Here is a 20,995-nt window from a genome sequence, read left to right on the forward strand (position 1 = left end):
CAAAACCATAAAACTAGGGGGAGTAAAAATGTAGAGTTTTGGAATAAATTCAATTTTAACTTGCTACCGGCTTAAAATAGACTATTATATACATAGTATGTCAAATGTGAACTCATGGTAACCACAAAGCATAAACGCATAGCAGATACCCAAAAGAAAATGAGAAAGGAATCTAAACATAAGGCTAAAGAAAGTCATTAACCACCAGGAAACAGAGCAGCAGAAAAAACGGAACAGAGAGGAACTACAAAAACAGCCAGAAAACAGTTAACAAAATGGCAAAATGCAAACCTATCAATAATTGCTCTAAATGTAAATGGACTAAATTCCCCAATCAAAAGACATAGAGTAGCTAAATGATTACAAAATAAAAACAAGACTCATCTTTATGCTACCTAGAAGAAACTCACTTCAGATATAAGGACACACACAGACTGAAAGTGAAGAGATGGAGAAAGATTTTCTGTGCAAATAGAAATGAAAGGAAAGCTGGTGTAGCTATACTCATATCAGACAAAATAAACTTTAAAACAAAGACTGTAATAAAAGACAAAAAAAGGCATTACATAATGATAAAAGGGTCAACCCAACAAAAAGATGTAACATTTGTAAATACATATGCACCCAACATAGGAGGACCAAAATATATAAAGCAAATATTAACAGACCTAAAGGGAGAAGTGGACAGCAATACAATAATGATAGAAGACTTTAACACCACACTTATATCAATGGACAGATCATCAGACAGAAAATCTGTTAAGTAAACATCAGAATTAAATGACACCTTAGACAAGATAGACTTAATAGATATATAAAGAACAATCCAGGGGCTTCCCTGGTGGCGCAGTGGTCGAGAGCCTGCCTGCCGATGCAGGGGACACGGGTTTGTGCCCCGGTCCGGGAAGATCCCACATGCCGTGGAGTGGCAGGGCCCGTGAGCCATGGCCGCTGAGCCTGTGCGTCGGGAGCCTGTGCTCCGTAACGGAAGAGGCCACAACAGTGAGAGGCACACATACTGCAAAAATAAAAAAAAAATTCCATCCAAAAGTACCAGAATACACATTCTTCTCAAGTGCACATGTAACATTCTCTAGGATAGATCATATGTTAGGCCACAAAATAGGTCTCAATAAATTCAAGGCTGAAATCATATGAAGCATCTCTTCCAACCACAATGGTATAAAACTAGAAATCAATTACAAGAAAAAAGTGGAAAATACCAATATGCTATTGAACAACCATTGGGTCAACAAATAAATAAAAGGAAAATTTTTTTTAAATACCTAGAGACAAATGAAAATGGAAATATAACATACCAAAATATGGGATGTAGCAAAAGTGGTTGTAAGAGAGAAATTCGTAGCAATACAAGCCAACCTCAAGAAATAAGAAAAATTTTAAGTAAACAGTCTAACTTTACACTTAACAGAATAGAAAAGAAGAACAAATGAAGCCCAGCGTTAGTAGAAGGAAGGAAATAATAAAGATTGGAGTGGAAATAAATAAAATAGGGACTAAAATGACAGTAGAAAAATCAATGAAACTAAGAGCTGGTTCTTTGAAAAGCTTAAATAAATTGACAGACCTTTAGCTAGACTCATGAAATAAAAAAGAGAGAGGCTCAAATAAATAAAATCAGAAATAAAATAGTACAAGTTACAATTGATACCACAGAAATATAAAGGGTCGCAAGAGACTACTATGAACAATTATACACCAACAAATTGGACAACATAGAAGAAATGGATAAATTCTTAGAATCATAAAATTTTCCAAGACTGAATCAGGAAGAAATAGAAAAATCTAAATAGGCCAATTATGAGTAAGGAGATTGAATCAGTAATCAAAACCCTCCCAACAACAACAACAAAAATCCAGGACCAGACAGCTTCACTAGTGAATTCTACCAAACACTCAAAGAAGATTTAATACCTATTCTCAAACTTCCCAAAGGAGGGAATGCTGCCATACTCATTTTATGAGGCCAGGCACCCCGATACCAAAATCACAGAAAAGAAATTTACAGGCCAATATCTCTGATGATCATAGATGCAAGAATCCTCAACAAAATATTAGCAAACTGAATTCAGTAATACATTGAAAGGATTATGCACCATGTTCACATGCAATTTGTTCCAGGGATGCACGATAGTTCAGCACCCAAAATCAATCAACATGATATGCCACATTAACAAAATGAAGGACAAAAATTATATGATCATCTCAGTAGAAGCAAAAAAAGCATTTGACAAAATTCAACATACATTTATGATAAAAAAAATTAAACAAAGTGGGTATAGAAAGAATGTATCTCAACATAATAAAAGCCATGCATGGCAGTCTCACATCTAACATCATACTCAATAGTGAAGAGCTGAAAACTTTCCCTCTAAGATTGGCAACAAGACAAGGATGCCCACTCTCACTACTTTTATTCAACATAGTTTTGGAAGTCCTTGCCAGAACAATTAGGCAAGAATGAATGAGTGAATGAATACATGAATGAATAGATAGATAGGATCAAATTGGAAAGGTAGATGTAAAACTGTCATTATTTATGGGTGACATGTTTTTGTATATAGAAAGCCCTCACAACTCCACCAAAAAATATGTTAAAACTACTAAACAAATTCAGTAAAGTGGCAGAGTATAAAATAAGAAAGAGAAATTAAGAAAATCCCATTTACAGTTGTATCAAAAAGAATAAAATATCTAGGAATAAATTTAATCAAGGAGATGAAAGACCTATACACTGAAAACTATGTCATTGATGAAAGAAATTGAGGAAGACGCAAAGAAATGAAAAGATATTCCATGCTCATGGATTGGAAGAATTAATATTGTTAAAATGTTCATATTACCCAAAGCAATATACAGATTCAAAGCAATCCCTATCAAAATTCTAATGGCATTTTTCACAGAAATAGAACAAGCAATCCTAAAATTTGTATGGAAACACAAAAGACACTGTGTAGCCACAACAATCTTGAGTAAGGAAAACAAATTTGGAGGCATCATGTTCTGTGACTTCAAACTCTATTACAAAGCTATATTAATCAAAACAGTATGGCATTTGCATAAAATAGACACATTGGTCAATGGAACAGAATAGAGAACCCAGAAATTAACCCACTCACATATATTCAAGGAGTCAAGAATGTACAATGGGGGAAGGATGGTCTTTTAAATAAGTGGTGTTGGGAAAACTGGACAGCCACATGCCAAAAAACAAAACTAGACCACTGTCTTACATTTACACAAAAATTAACTCGGAGTGAGTTAGACTTGAATGTATGACCTGACACCATAATACTCCTACAAGAAAACATTGGCAGTAAGCTATGTGACATTGGTCTTGGTGATGAAGTTTTGGCTCTGACTCCAAAATCAAAGGCAACAAAAGCAAAAATAAGCAATGGGGCTACATCAAACTAAAACTCTTCTGCACAACAAAGGAAACCATCAACAAAATAAAAAGACAACCTACTGAATGAGAGAAAATATTTGCAAATCATATATCCTGTAAGGGATTAATATCTAAATTATATAAAGAATTCATAAAACTCAATAGCAAAAAAGACAAACAATTTGATTTAAAAATGGGCAGAGGATCTGAATGAACATTTCTCCAAAGAAGACATACCAATGCCCAACAGGCACATGAAACGATGCTTATCATCACTAATATCAGGAAAATGCAGATCAAAACCGCAATGAGGTATCACCTCACACCTGTTAGATTGGCTTTTATTGAAAAGATAAGAAGTAACAAGTGTTGGCAAAGATGTGGAGAAAAGGGAACCCTCATGCACTGTTGATAGGAATGTAAATTGGTGCATCCACTATAGAAAACAGTATGGAGGTTTCTCAAAGAGTTAAAAATAGAACTGCTGTATGATCCAGAAATTCCACTTCTGGGTATTTATCCAAAGAAAACGAAAACACTAATTTGAAAAGATACATGCACCCCTATCTGCATAGCAGCATTATTTACAATAGCCAACATATGGAAACAACCTAAGTGTCCATCGATGGATGAATGGATAAACTCAGCCATAGAAGAGAATGAAATCTTGCTATTTGTAACAACATGTATGGACATTGAGGGAATTACTCTAAGTGAAAGAAGTCAGACAGAGAAATATAAATGCCGCATGATTTCACTTATATTTGAAACCTAAAAAACAAAACAAAACCAAAATCATAGATACAGAAAATAGCATGTTTGTTGCCAGAGGGGAGGGGATTTGGTGAGTTGGTGAAACAGGTGAAGGGCCTCAAGAGGTACAAACATCCAGTTACAAATAAGTCATGGGGCTCGTAATGTACAGCATAGTGACTATAATCAATAATATTGTAGAGCATATTTGAAAGTTGCATGAGAGTAAATCCTAAAAGCTAACTTTGTATGGTGCTAGATGGCAACTAGACTTATTGTGCTGATCATTTTGCAATGTATGCAAATATCAAATCTTGTACACCTGAAGTGAATATGATATTATACATCAGTTACACCTCAAATTTAAAAAAAGAGTAACTATTGAAAACTATTGTGGACAGATAGACATTAAAAATATTTCCCTTTGTCAGCTGAAGGGTAACCCTCACAGCTTTTCTATAAAAGTTATCCTGAATATGACAGATGTCCCTTTTTAAATTTTGTACTATTCTGTCATAGTAAATCACTGATTAAAAAAAAAAAAAACTATAACGACACCTAACACATTACCTGAGAAAAGGAAAGATAATACCGTGGTGAATAATATAGCTTTAGAATTTTTGAAGTTGTGTCAGATATAAAATAATTCTCAAATTATTTCCTGTGGTGCTGGTAATCAGAATTGTGTTGTCTTTTAAGGAAAAATCCTCATTTTAAAGAAATATATATGCAATGTACTCATAGGTTATTGAGAAAAGTATATGACAAAGCTACTATCTGCATGATGTACATAGAAAAAGAGCAAAACTGTTATCTGTAAAAGCAGAAAAGAATTTGGCTTGCTTGACTTTTTGTATCAAGCATGCTACAGCAATCTTTTGATTCTAATATGAAACTATAGTAAGGATCATTGCACTAATGCATGAGGATTTGTGATAATGTTGCAGAAATTTTACTGTCAAAACTGAACTGCAGTGTAATGACTTTTGTTATCATGGTTTCTAATAACTATTCAGCATGAATTGACCCTACATATGTTTTGCTGCAATAATGTGTCAGTAACTCAAAAAGCTAAAAAGGAAATAAAAAATAGTCAATACAATACTATGTATGACTTCATGATAACCTTTCTCCATTCTTACTATTAATATTGTTAAAACCATTACAACACAATACTATGTAAACTATAGGATCACATGGAAATAAAAGCTTAGACACATTGTGACAGTTCTAACTAAATATACCTACAAAGTACTCTACAAGAAAATGTGTTATCCTGTGTTCACCCTGAGAACGAGTTACTGCTTGGTCCCTTGCCACTGAGGAGTCTATTACTCTCTGGTGTAGGGAACCTTTGATATGTTTCTCTTCTCCCTACAATGTGTTAGTTTCTTCTTCTTTTTTATGAGATATCTCTCTTTTCTTTCTTCCTTTATCTTTGCATCTTTCCTTCTTCATTGCAGTATATTTTCACTTCAGTATCTCTTTATTGTATTAAATAAGAGAAAATAAACATAGTGTCTGTTAACACACCTCCAACGTGGCAGTCACCAAGCTACGCATTTACAACCTGTGTGAAGCATTGAATGCTGCACCTACCCTATCATAAATAGTCACTTACGGATAACATTATCATTAGTATTCTATTCTTATTACTTAATCTACAAAAACTCTATGAAACAACTGGACATATTCTCATTTTTCCTCAGGAAACTAAAGTCTGCTGTAACAAAGTACCACAGACTGGGTAGCAGAAACCACAGAAATATATTTTATCAGTTCTGGAGGCTAGAAGTCCAAAACCATGGTGTCAGCAGGGTTGGTTCCCTGAGGGCTGTGAAGGAAGGATCTCTTCCAGGGCTCTGTCTCTGGCTTGTAGATGACTGTCTTCTCCCTTTGTATTTACACTGTCTTCCATCTTACACATCTGTCTAAATTTCTCCTTCTGATAATGACACCAGTAACATTGAATTAGGGACCACCCTTATGACCCCATTTTAACTTAATTATCTCTGTAAAGAGCTTATTTCCAATTACAGTCACATTCTGAGATCCTGGGGTTTAGGATTTCAACATATGAATTTGGGGGAGGGGATACAATAAAACCCATAACATGTGCTTTCTTGTAACTTAAGGCCTCACTGCTTTTAAGTGGGAAGCAGTGCTAGAATTCAAACCTAGGCCAATTGGACTCAAGCCCACAGAGTCTCTGCTACTCCACAGCTTCTCTTATAGTTTTTTCTCTACCCTACTCAGCCTATTATTCATATACCATATATCATTGCCTCTCTTCAAATGCAAAAGTATTTCAATTATAAATACTTTGTAACACCATTGTACTGGGCAAGAGTATGACTAAGCAGTGCCTAGTAATGAAATACTTTTTGATGGAGAGATTTTATGCTTTTACACAGGAAGTGACAGTTCACTTATGTTTCTGAACAATGGTCAGAGGTCCAATCAAAAAAGTTCCTTTCTCACTAAAGAAACTTTAAAATGCCCTTCCCATTGCCTCAGACTGGAGAACATGTATTTGCCAAAATGGATGATCCTAATCCCATAGGAACTGCAACAGAAATTAAGATGAAGACATAGGATACACATGTTAAAAAAGAGAAAGAGATAGCAGCTCCAAGCAGCTGCTAGTATTTGCCAAGAATACAGAGGGAAGCAAAGCCTCTGTGGAAATTTGATGATAGAGCACCAAGCTTGGGAAACATGGTAGCATGATTAGAGTTACACACACACACACACCCTAAAGTGCCAGGAAATAATATCATAAAGAACATTATAATAATTCTGAAAAGACAGACTGATAACAAATATATCGTACAAATAGAATTTCTGCCAAACACAACAGAGATTTGGGGAAAAAATAAGAAGGGTACTGAGGGTTGATAAATAGAAACTCCCATCCCTAAAAGAGCATTGGAATGTGACAACACAGAAAGGGAGAGACTGTGGTAACCCTCCTCCCTAAATCCCCAAATATCCTGCTATATTGGAAGTGTGTGGGCTGAGGTAAGGGCTACCACAGTGAATCCCCTCTCAGACTTGAAGATCCAGCTTCTTTTTTTTTTTTTTTTTTTTCTTTTCTTTTTGCGGTAAGTGGGCCTCTCACTGTTGTGGCCTCTCCCGTTGCGGAGCACAGGCTCCAGACGTGCAGGCTCAGCGGCCATGGCTCATGGGCCCAGCCGCTCCGCAGCATGTGGGATCCTCCCGGACCGGTGCACAAACCCGCGTCTCCTGCATCGGCAGGTGGACTCCCAACCACTGCGCCACCAAGGAAGCCCGATCCAGCTTCTTAAAAGCTGTATTCACTAACTTGGATGGGATCTTTTTTACGTGGGGATTCGAGGACTGAAGGTACCCATCCTGGGCACCTGTGGACAGTCCATCTGAAGTCGCTGTAGCGATTGCACACCAGTGGCAGTCCTGAATGCCTGTGTGAGAGAAAGGCCTGGGCTGCCCCAAATAAAGAGCCAGCTGCTCTTGGACTTGTCTCTAGTGATGCCTCACCCAGTTTTCAGTTTCAAGGATACAGAAATAATTCCAGAATGGATCCATTTAAAAGAAATGTAGCGCCTACAAAGGAAAATAATATCACACTAACTTCAGACTTAATATCCTCATTGTTTTATGACAGAAGACAGAAAAATATCTACATAAATTTATAGAACAAATTAAGGCACTCAAGAATGCTGAATCTGGGCAACTTATTGTTTATGTGATGGAAACAAAGGTATTTTTGAATGAGCAAACAAACAACAAATACAGAAAGTTTTAAAAATCCAGATGGCCAATAAACATAGGAAAAATGTTTCTACCTCTCTAAAAATTGTATACATACAAATTAAAATGACGTACACGTTTTCAACTCTTCTTTTAAACAGAACATCAGTGAGATTGATTATACACAATGATGGTAGGGGAGAGTGTGGGAAAAGAGACATTCATAAAAGATGAGAATGCTTGTCCATAACCAAATTCACCATCTTACCTGCATCTACTCCACAGTTGCAGTCATTCTTCCTATTAAAATGGTAGTACTCCAGCTCCTAACACAGATAAAGCCCTTCACATGTGCTCTGAATTCCATCCCCTTTCACCTTCTCACAGCCTTCATTCATATAATTTTCCATCCTCTGTATCCTCAGATTTTTCCTCTTCACTGGATTATTCCCATCATTGTACAAACATGATCTAGTATTTACCATCTCAAAAACCCTCTTTTGATTCCACATTCCGTAGAGCCCTTCATTTTTTAATAAAACTTTTGGAATAAATTATCTGCATTTACAGTCTTTACATTCTCTTTGCCTTTGAAGTAGCACCTCAATGACTTCCATGATGTCAAATCCAATAGTGTATATCTGACCTCATCTTACTCAATCGCTCACCAATATTCAGTCACTTTTAGTCATTCTCCTTGAAGCATCTTTTGCTGTTGTCAGGACACCATGGTCTCCTCATTTTCCTCCCAGCTCACTGGACACTCTGTATCTCTTGTACTAGCAACTCTCACTTCGCTCAGCCTCCAAATATTGGGGTACTCCAGTGCTCAGTGGTAGGATCCATTCACTTTTTTATTGACGTCCTCACTTTAGGTGGTTGCCTAAATATGGATGAAGTGCGCAAACATAATTTTAAGCAAAAGAAGCCAAAGAGAGCACAAACTGTATGGTGTTTTGTTTTTGTTTTGTTTTGTTCTGTTTTGTTTATATAAACAGACCAAATTAAGCTTGCTGTCAGAAGCTAGGAGAGTAGTTATCCTGGTGGTAAGTAGGGACAGGAAAAGGACATAAAGGGGGTTTGGGGGATACCAGTAATGTTTTCTTTCCTGATCTGAGAGATGGTTCAACTTGTGAATAATTTGTTGAGCTATATACTTACGGTGTATATGCTTTCATGTAAGTGTACCGTAATTAAATTAAAACTTAAAATCATCCAGTGACTTACTACCATATTCAGAGTCAAATCCAACTTCTTGCCCTGGCCTCCCAGGCTGCATAACGTACTCTCTCCCTCCCTCACATCACTCTCTCACTCACCCCACTCTGTTCTAGCCACAAGCTATTTTTTGATCCTTGACCCCCGGATTCATTCTCAGTATAAGGTCCTTGAAATTTCAGATCCTTCCAGATGTACATTTCTCCCCACATTTCCTATACTTGTCTCCTTCTTACCATTTAGCTATCACATTAAAAGTCCCCTCTGAAAGCAGCTCTCGCAGGGCCCCCTAAAGTTGTTCCTCGCCTGCCCACTCTCATGTCACCTTATTTTATTTTCTTCATAACGCTTAACATGCTACTATTTTATTTTATATTCATTTGTTCATGGTCTGTTTCTGCCAACTGAATGTAACCTCAATAAGGGCGAGAAACTTATTATCTTATTCATGGCCATAACTCTAGCACCTAGAAAAGTGCCTGGCAAATATTTTTTCAATTACTGGATGATCGTTCCCAGTGGGTTGTCTAACAAGATATTTATGCATACCCACTGAGACAGCATTTCTACTTCTGGCGCTGTATAAGAAATAATCTGCAAAAGTCTGCCAAGATATGTATAATGATGTTGATTATAGCACTGTTTCTAAAAAGGAAAAATGTCAGCATATTCAATGCACAGCCATGTAGAGTTGTCTAAGTATATAATAGAATGGTATACAATGGAGTATTATACAGTCTTTAAAAGGAGTAAATAGCCATGGTACATATTTAATTAAAACACCAAGCTATAATTCAACATGTACTGTATGATTCCTGCTTTGTATTCCCATATGTATTAGATTTTACTACATTTATTTCTAATGGTCTATCTAGAAAGCTATCTTCCAAAAGTTAGCAGTACTGAGGCTATGGAAGAGTTTCACTCTCTTCCTAATTTCTTTATTTTGTTTTTATAATGAGCATTTATTATTTCATGACATAAAAATGTAAAGCAATTTTATGCTATAAAATAAAGGATAAAAATTAATAAGGGCCTTGGAACAAGAAGTGGGCATTCCAAAGTAAATGTGGGACTTTGAAAAATGTAGGACAGCCAGAGAAAATCTAGAAAAATCCAGACCAGCTAAAATCCCAAATATCCCCAGCTCCCACTGTAAATTCTTTTTACTATAGTTCATTTGCTTTGCTTATTTAAAATAAGTATAATTCTCATTAGAGAATATGGATTCAGTTATTGTTGGAGGGTTTGTAAACTTCACAGTCTGAAGTAATTACACCTTTTATAGGAATTATTCTATCTTTATACAAGGATAAAAACAGATCCTTGCATGTCTTACTCCTTTTAAGACTTTCCTGTGGAGTGCTGGTAATTTTTATAGTAGCACCACATTGTTGATTAATATTCTAATAAGACAGATTCCTTCAAGGTACCTGGTTTGTGTGTTTATTTTATTCCATCCTTTCAATTTTTATCTCCTATTTATACTGATTAAGTAAATTTATAATTATCTAGAGATTGGTAAGAACACTCTAAATTACATAATTCAGGTCATCTAATAGCAGTTGACAAAATGGTCCCCAGGACCAGTTCCTGGGAGCTGCATCAAAATATTAGTGCAACTTGAAATTGAAATTTCAATTATCCTTTAATTGAACATTCAAGCACGCTGTGCATCCACCCACCTAAAACTAATGTGGTTAAAGTCATATTTTCTCAAGTTTGTCAATGCAAATGTGACAAAGAGCAGATCCCAAGACCTCCAGAAAATAAAATGGATTGTCACTATCATTTTTCCTTGTCTCTGTGGCCTGTAATGCTATCACAGAACAAGATTAAATGGGTCTGGCATGATTTGCTATTCAGAAAACCATGTTGGTGTTTCATGCAACCCATCCTTTTCCAGGTGATTAGTATTTGATTGATTACTTCTTCTGGTGTCTTCCCAGGTAACCTGGTAACCAATTTCAAGTCTTTTACCTCTTTAATAATACAAAAATATTTTGTCTTTTCCAAATTATTTTAATTAAAAATTTTAAAAGCCCTTAAGATATTGCAAAGATTTCTATTATCCTGATTTTCATACAGACAGCTGATTTTCCTATTCTTGTGATTTTTATAGACAGCTCTTTTTGCTTTTCTGTTAAATGACTACATGGCTAACTTATTCTCCTCAGGTGTCCATCCTTTCATCATGGCTATTACACTCTGATCAACAGTTTACAACTAAATACTTTCTCCTAAAAGGCAGTGGTGAACAAGTCATTTAATGCCAGCCTGTTTGCTGCTCACTGTATAAACCTCTTCATTCAATAATTCACTATAATTAAACAAATACTGATGGAGCACATACTATTTTCCTTCTCCATCTTTCAGTATAGCAGTTTATTTTCTAATGCTCTTCCCTAATTGATTTGAATTTATTTCCATATTTATGGTTCTTTGTTGTTAAAAACTCCTGTTCCATCTTTGTAATGTGTCTCTAAGAATCTGTGCCATATTTTCTTTAGCATTTGTCTTTATTAATCAGAATTAATTTAAATTTGAAGCACTTTCCCTTTGTCTTTAATGCCATATGGATTTCTGAGTTTAACCAATTTTGTCTATTGCTGTTTTCATTGCCCTTTCAGTACATAGCCAGATTACATTTCTTACGTGGTTTCTTGCCAGTATCCTAACCTAGCTAATATGTACATTCCTAAAGGCCTTTGTCTTAATCTTCTTTACTTCATTTTAGAGCATCTGCTGTGCTAAATGGAGGGATAAGACAGATGGAAGATATGCATGGTGTCCACACATAAGGGACTGGCTAGTAGACTTCTTTTTAATCTTCCTTTACCTTTTAATTTATTTCATTAAGTCATTATCATATGATTCAAGATTTACATCCACAGTCATTTCCTCAACTATTTCATAGAACAAACACCTAAAATGTTTCCAAAGTGATAATGTCTCTGAATTACTTTTCCAGAGATCTAGGTAAAATCCCCCACTGATATGTGATTTGAATCAGAAATTTCCAGTAAACCAAGGTGTAATATTCTGGTATAGTCACCTGTAGATGTCCATCTTGGCAAACGTTGAATATCTGTAAAGAAACACATCAGCAGTATCGATGATCTACAATTTGTAGATTATCTAAAATATCACTTTTATCTGGTTATGCATTTGAACAGCTATGTGTATTATCTAGGAATTTACTTTAAACAAAAATAACACCAGTTTGTGAAGACCTGGCTGAGCTCCGTTTTCTCATTCTAATCCCCACTTGCCTCATCTCCAGTGTAATCCATACCAAGATTTGGTATTTAAAATTTTCCATTTAGAGTTTCTCTACAGAAGTAGAATGAATGGTTAAATAGAGAGTATATGCTATCATGAAGCCTTCTGAAATTATTTAAGAAAATACCAGAAATAGATTTTCAGATACTCTCCTTTCTGTCCAATATCAAAATAAGTGATCAAGCAGAGTATTTAGACCTATTGGTAAATTTAAAGTAAAATTTGTAGATTATATATTACTCAGAAAAAAAACTTGGCAGTGTATTTACTTTAATTTACTATTTCTATTTGCATTTTATTGAGGGGAGAATATTATATTATTTTAAGATAATGAGCTAAACAAGTAAGCACTAAATTGATCCACTTACATATTTTCTTAATGTCCATGTTTTAGCAATTAAAAATTTACAATTCCAGATTCTATCTAGTTTGGGGTTAAAAAGGAAATGGGTAAGATATTAGAAGTAATGTCATAAAACTTAATTATAAAAATGTAGATTAAAAAGGTAACCATGTCATTCAAATTGAACTAAGCCTGATAACATATCTGAAATATTTCCATGTTTTAACAGATTGGAAAACATGTTAAATAAACATGTAACTGTTCTAGATTTTAGGACATATAATTTTCTAAATGTAAGCAAAGTCTAAGGTTTTTCTTTGGCATAAAAATATGCAAAAATGTGGATATGTAATAGAATAGGCCATTTTTTTATATCACTTGGTTATGGGTTTAATAAATGTTTGCTTTTTGTTACTCGTTGATTTTTGCTTTGTTTTTGGTGGCATTGCCATTAAATTTTCTGCGTTTTTCCAGTTCGTGTAAAAATCAGAGTAAACCCATATTGAGAGAAATACTCTATTTTTATAAAACTTCCCATACATGTGCAATCCACCACAGATTTTCTCAAAGAGACTTCAAATTAACAAGCTTTGTACAGTGACAAAGTTTGGAGTCCACTTCAACATAACTGTTTTTCCTTAAGCATCAAGTTGTGTCTCCACCAATGGTGGGAAAGTTATGGCTGAGCGCAGATTTCAAAGCTCAGCAAGAATGTGCTGCTTCAGAAAACTAAAAGGAAAAAAAAGAAAAAAGTTGCAAACCTTTTGTGGGGTAGGTAGAGGACATACAATTGCTTATTCATTTATTCCAAAATCATGTTTGAGGAAACTCAAACTCTGCTGGCAGTGAAATTCAAAGACAAGACAATGCCTGTATCTTGGAGGAAATTGTCTAGCACCATTAGCAATGGAGTTTCCTGAAAAGATGTTATAAAATCTGAGTATTTTTAATATAGTATTAAATGGAAATTCAATAATGGCTAAATTTATTTGATACAGTAAAATAAATCTCCATAAAATGTCATTTATCAATCAGAAACTCACATTAGTTGGCTCCTTTTGAGTGATGCTATAAAGACTTATGTTGATAAATAATTTACGAAGTTGTTTAAGAAACTAAAAGAAACTTGAGACTCCTTGGCACTCATCCCAGACTTCACAGAGAAGTAAAGACCCGTACTGGGTGAACATGGTAGAAGAGGCACATACTTCAGAGAAAGGTATGCATAGGCTTAGACCAAAATATGGGGGACATTGAATCAACAGGGAGCTTCAAATAATTATTAGGTAGAAGGGGTGCAGATGGCATCCTAGAGAGCTGGACAATAGGGAAAGGTGGATCAAAGACCTGGAGAGTTAAATGAGGCAAATCAGGAAGAATCTTATAAGCTGGGTCTGATAGCTTTGGAACTTATCCCTCAGGCAGTGGAAAGCCATTGAAACATTTTAAGCCTGGCCTGGGCATGGCATGACCAAATATACATTTTAGAAAAATCACCCTTGAAATAATATGTAGATAGACCTGCAAGATTTGGACTGGAGGCAGGAAATCCACTTAGGAAGTCATAAAATATTCCAGGTAAAAGGTAGTGACAGACTATACTGACACAATGGCAACGTGAGGAAAGTGAATGATACAAATTGGGAAAATTTTTAGGAGGTAACAACAGAAAGACTGAGGGTGAGAAGTAAGAGAGTAAAATGAGTCTGACACTCATTAAGCAAATTTGTATGACTTCTTTCTGTATGTAAGGCATTGTGCCAGTCACCAGAAGCATAAAAATATCTTTGGTTTGGGTGATTCTGTAAATCCCGGGGCAAATTACTGGGATGACTCATATAGTTGAGGAGTAGGTTTCAGATAGAAAAGAATGTATTCCTGTCTGCATGTGTTGTTTGAGAAATTGATGATGCAGAGTAAGCAGCTGTCAATACCAAATTATAATACAAGTAAAATACTGAAGGTAAAGGATAAATCTCAGAGTCTGGAATTAAAATTGTTTGATTCTGCCTTTGTATTATTTTTATCAGAATTTATAAATATCATATTTACGATAAAAATTTTAACACTTATTTATCAAGTCTTTTTAAGTGTTGTACATGTGTTATCACAGTTAATCTCCAAAATTGTGTGTTATAGGAATTATTATACCCATTATACAAATAACTGTGCCAAGCTCAGGATCACTCTGGGCTATGAATATATATTTTATCTGTATATCCTTTTCATTGAATATTATACCAAATCCTTGTTTAAGGATTGTTTAATCCTTATTTCCTTCCTTAATAAACATTCAAATTCTTAGTGCTTACAGTTTTAATATGTTCAGTTTCTTCCTAATCTTTCCCTTTCTCTTTCCTCTCCACCCTCTTCCACTTCGCCTCCCTCCCAGTCTCCCTCCCTCCTTCCTTTCCTCCCTCCCTCTTTTCCTTCTTCCTTTTCTTATCTCCATGATAGATATTTAATAGGTTTTTATATCCAAGTTGTACAATGATGCTAAAAAGTCAACTTTCTTTTTGGTGTCACACAATATCCTGATTAATATTTTCTCTGTCTTCCCATATCTTTTTTGAAGCCTGTGCTAAGATTTGGGCATGATCTCAGTAGCTCCCCCTTTCAAATAATGGTATCTAGGAACTCAGGCACACTGAACAATGTTATCCAGTTACTGTTCTAAAACAAACAAACAACAACAAAAATCCCTAAATTATCAGGTAATATTCAAAAGTCTAGTATTTTCTCTTGGAAAAAATGTAAAACAAAAGGATAGTAACCAGGAATGAGAACAATCACATGTTGGTGAAGAAGTTATAAGTTGGTAATTGCTTTCCTTTACTTTTCAAAAAATAGTAGTTAGAGCATATTGTATTCAGTTTTTTAATAATTTTTCCAGTTTTATAAAAGAAAATTTTTTCTTTTTTTTTTTTTTTTTGGTTAGACCAAGTCTATAGTTAACACAGTTTTCTGGGGGAAAAAAAGTTCTTCTTTTATAAAATAACAGGATGCACTGGACATATGTATACCTGACTGAAACAAAGTCTCACAAAATAACTGTTTTGTTTTTAATAATAGCTTTATGAAGGTATGATTCACATATCCTAAAATGTATCCTTTTGAAGTATATTCAGTGAGTTTTTGTATATTCACAGAGTTGTGTAACCATCACCACTATCTAATTTTAAATCATTTTTATCACCCACCAAAAAACCCCTGTACTCATTGGCAGTATTCCCCATCCCCGCAGCCCAGCCCCTGGCAACCTCCAATCTGCTTTCTGTCTCTGTGGATTTCCCTATTCTGGACATCTCATTTAAATGGAATCATATAATATATGATCTTTTGCAACTAGCTTATTTGACTTAGCATAATGTTTTCAAGGGTCATCTGAATCATATTTCTCTACTTCATTCCTTTTTATTGCTGAATTATATTTCATTGTACGGATAGATCACATTTTGTTTATCCAGCCATCAGCTGATGGACATTTGGGCTGTTTCCACTTTTCACCTCTTCAGAATAATGCTTTTATCAACATTCGTGGTTTTGTGTAGACATAGGTTTTCATTTCTGTGGGATATATAGCTAGGAGTGGAAATTGACAAAAATTATTTACAATACTCTGTATAGCTCACAATTTTTGGTGTTCAGGCACAGCATGCCATTTTCTATTCTCCCTGTTCTTTACCATTTCATTTTTAAATGCTAGTTAAGTCCCTCTAAACTGATATAACTTTAAATGAGTTACAACCCACAATTTGGAAAACTCTGGGCTGGATGATTCATGAGGGTTTTTCCAGATTTAACATGACAGCACTTTATATGGCCTTATTGTTCTAGGTGCTTCATAAACAGTTTCCATTTAGTATTTGTAACAACCCTTAGAAGCAAGTGTAATTAGCCCCATTTTATGCAGATGTAAACTGAGAATCAAATAAATACAATAACTTTGCCTCTAAGGCCCATGCTGTTGTGTGCTTTATTGAAATAACATCCAGCTACGTTCAATTGATCCTTTCAATCTTACTGAGTCATCTCATAGTCCTCCCAGGTTGGTCATTTGAATGTCCTTGGACCCTTACTTTTATTACCTGGCTGAATGAGAAATGTCTTTTAGCCCACTTTCTTATTTATTTGTTTGTTTATTTATTTACTATAAAGTTTACATTTTTCTTTTTCTGTCTGTACTGTTAATATATATTTATTACACAAAATATGAAAAATAGTGAAATTAAAAAATCAAAAACAATCTTTCTAAACACCTGCAATCCCAACATGAAAATATTTTTAGCTTCATGGTATATATACTAACAGTCTCTCTTTTAACAAACTGGACTCATCCTGCACATAATGTTCTACAAATTGGAAGAGTATTCATAATACATGATTGAGTATATTTGCTTTTCACTTTACACTAGAGTCTATCCTTCGTCAATAATGTACTTCCCTTGACTACTGAGTTTACAGCCTCTTATGCCTGACTCTCTTTTGTTTCCTTCCCCAAATTAGTATGAAATTAGATTTTCTAACTTTTAAACATTGGGAGTTTCTGGATCTCTGCCAGTTTCCTCTCAGGAACAACTCCCAAGATTCCCTAATCTTCTCACTTTTAGCTAATTTATTACTTCTCCCACAATCTATTCTGATTATTTCCAACTTTGCCCCACTTTCCAGGCTTCTGTTTTTCTTCAGAGAGGGATTGTGAATATCATTTTTAACAAGAACAATTTAATGCCTCTGCCCATTTTGTGATTTTTTTTTTACCAGTGCCAGTTGGTAACTTTCTAGATAATTTGCCAACCCCAATTCATAAGTTTGAAACCTCATTTGAGGACCATCTCAGTGACAAACTGATTAAAACTTTAATTATTGGGTCAGGGGGAAGCAGAATCAAAGGATAGCTTGTAGTAATTCTTAAAAGCTAAGAAAGTCCCTGCATGCATTTTGGATTATAACTTCTTGAAAACAGCAATGACTTTTAACTCAGCCTCTTTCCTGGGACACAGGTGGTGTTCTGTAGATCTTTGCTTGATGATTGTAAGTGAACTGACCCCATCTCATCCCTTCTCCCTCCACCGAGATAAAGGCAGAAGCCATATAGTGGTAGTATTCACATTTCAATCACAGGTAGTGAGTAGCATGGCCATATGTACCCAAGGAGGCAATTTCTTTTTTCTCTTTATTTAACAAGCATTCTTGAGCTCTTGTGGTAAACCTGTCTCCATAGTAGGTGCTCAGAAATTGCTGGTAGGAGGAATTCAAGACGATTAGAAGTCTGTGTCCTTCCCTCATTGCACGTATAACCTCACTGTGTTAGGCAGAACCTTTCCACAGTAAGCAGTAGAGAGCGACCATGAGGAATAGGAAGTGAAAAATAAGATTGGGGGTTTTTTCACATGATAAATATTCAGTGATTTGTCATATTTATTTGATTTGAAGACATAGGTCATGGGAATATTCAGTGCAAAGTGGATTCAGCTCAGGATGACTCATCTAAATGCAAAGGGCAGAAATAAGTAATAATCATAGAAAGGACTGTATTTTTGCTGAGATAGAGAATGTGAATAATTACACATAAAGGTCGAGATGATCTGGCTTTAAAGGAGACATTCTGGTAAGATATTTTAAGTTGTAGAACATAAATAGCATATTAAAATCAGTATTTTAATTTAAAATCATATTTTCATGAAGACAGCTCAAAGTTATTTTATAAACCAGTGGACAAAGTATTTTCCTAAAGAAATGAATACAGTTTTAAAACTAAAGGTTGTTGGGGCTTCCCTGGAGGTGCAGTGGTTAAGAATCCACCTGCCAATGTAGGGGACATGGGTTCGAGCCCTGGTCCGGGAAGATCCCACATGCCACGAAGCAACTAAGCCTGTGCGCCACAACTACTGAGCTTGTGCTCTAGAGCCCTCAAGGCACAACTGCTGAACCCATGTGCCACAACTACTGAAGCCCACGCACCTAGAGCCCATGCTCCTCAACAAGAGAAGCCACCGTGATGAGAAGCCCGTGCACCGCAACGAAGAGTAGCCCCAGCTCGCTGCAACTAGAGAAAGCCCGCATGCAGCAAGGAAGACCCAACGTAGCCAAAAATAAGTAAATAAATAAATTTATTTGAAAAACCCAAAAACTAAAGTTTGTTATAAAATGTTATCCAAATAAGTTAAAAAACTAAGTTGTATTTTAAATTATTACATAATTTGAAGTACAAATACTTTTTAGAACAGTAAGCATTATTTTACTTTTTTTGGCACTGCTTTGACTCTATACACAGATTGTTTCACTTGTGTGTTTTTTCTGTCTTTTTGACTCTTTAATCTCTGAAGGCAGAGATCCTATAACCTATTTTTTGTATCTACTTACATCTTAGATATTCTCATTAAATGTTGATTGAATTAAAATCCCCCTCGAATGTTACTTTTATCCCTGAATGTTTATTTTTATCATTTTGGAGGTATTTACCTTTCTTACAAGGCATAGACTGAGTATATTCTTAATTTGCTTTAGGTTTTTCATAAAAAAGAAAGTACGGTTTTAATCACAAAATGTTACCTATATTAGTCTGTCATTTCAGTCTGTTCCATTCTCAGAGAATGGAGCCCTCAACCATTTGAATCAGCGTAATAAATGTGCCCCATAAATGAAAGTGTTTCTTTACTATTATCTAGGTGACATTAGACCTTTCCACAGGTTACAGGGACTGATTTGGGATAATGGAACAAATCTGTGGGGAAAGCCATCTCAGTATGTGGACTGTGTGAATGGATTATCTTATGGATCGAAGCCCGTGATTTTCAGGCTGATGTCCAGACACCAGATGGCTTTAAAATCCTTTCATCCAGAACACTAGCAGCCTGCTTTAGTCACATTGCTCTTGCTAATATTTGTAGAGCATCTATTTGGTCCCCGGTGCATGCACTTATTATTCTATTAGGCAGGCATTATTCCTTTTGAAGCTAGATCACATGGCTCCTGGGCTATGTTGCAATCATTGACGTTAATCACTATTTGTCCAGCCCGAGGCTGTAAAGTTCCTATATATGATATATGCATCTTCTAGGAAAGGACTTTTCAACAGCCAATTCATAAAAATGAAGAAAAGAAATGACTTAGCACTATCAGGAATTTCAAAATTAAGTGGCACATCTTCCTACCCAAATACATGTTAATAATAGATAGTTAAGGTTGCTAAGAAAAAAGATCCTGCATCCTAAAGATGGATGAAAAAACTAGTTTATGAGGGGCTAGCACAAAAACTTCCTTGTCATTTTCAAAAACACTCAGGCTAATTCTGGATAGTAAGAAAAGGTTTTATGAGAGCTATTCATCTCAAGAGTTCCAAATATTCCTTAAACACTACATATGTGTTTTTATCCTCCTCTCAGCTTTTGTCTCCTCTTGATCAATAGGAATAGGAATTTCCCATCTGTATAACAATGTAGTTGGACTCTGAATACTTCTCTTTTGAATACCGATCCATATAAGGTGTAGGCATAATAAAAAAGGGCCTCCTTGCTTTGGTTGCAAACTTTCTGCAGAAAAATCATTATCCTGTACCTTAAATTTGTAATTTTGTTACCCTCTTATGTACTAGAGTTCTGAATTTACCTCAGTTGACAAAGAAATGAAATTTTGCAGCTTTTGTCTGACATGCATACTGTTTATGATTTTAGGGATTATATTCATTTTCAGCATTAAATTCACAGACTAAGCAAAATGTCAAACTTTGTTTACTAATTTTATACTTATCTATTCTTTTAATATCCTGTCTTGGTTCTCTAGTTATAACATAGATGAACGTAAAGTTTACTAGAAACATTTGCCATTAGCTTCTTCTTAAAAAAAAAAAAAATTAAATTTGAGGATAATCCTACCTCCAGAGCTTATTCTGTTCCTGGCCATTGACTGTGACAGTGGAAGGCTCATCTGAAAGCACCGGAGCGTCCCATCTAAAAGCATAAAACATATTACATTTCATGAAAAAGCTAATTCAGATTGTTTAATTCTGGTAATATTGCCTCTGTCACCTTCAAAATCAAAATGTTCTTTCCTGTTATTATAAGGAAAACAACCAAATTGCTAAAAAAACCCATTTGAATACACAGCTGCCTTATGTTGCATACTAATTTGATTAAAAATGCTCGCGCCTCACCAGCATTTTTACATAAAGCACAATGGTGAATTCAACAAAGACTATTTTTAAAAGATATCTGTGGCAGCGTCGATGACCAGTGTCTTCAGTAGTTGACCACTGG

General features: G+C 35.2%; 1 protein-coding gene across 1 annotated transcript in view; it reads left to right on the forward strand.

Annotated features, from left to right (window-relative positions):
* CCDC178 (coiled-coil domain containing 178) overlaps positions 1-20,995 on the forward strand; it is a 358,040-nt gene that overhangs the window by 232,786 nt on the left and 104,259 nt on the right. The window lies entirely within an intron of this gene.

Source organism: Phocoena phocoena, chromosome 13 (assembly GCF_963924675.1).
Source record: "Phocoena phocoena chromosome 13, mPhoPho1.1, whole genome shotgun sequence".
NCBI classification, from domain to species: domain Eukaryota; kingdom Metazoa; phylum Chordata; class Mammalia; order Artiodactyla; family Phocoenidae; genus Phocoena; species Phocoena phocoena.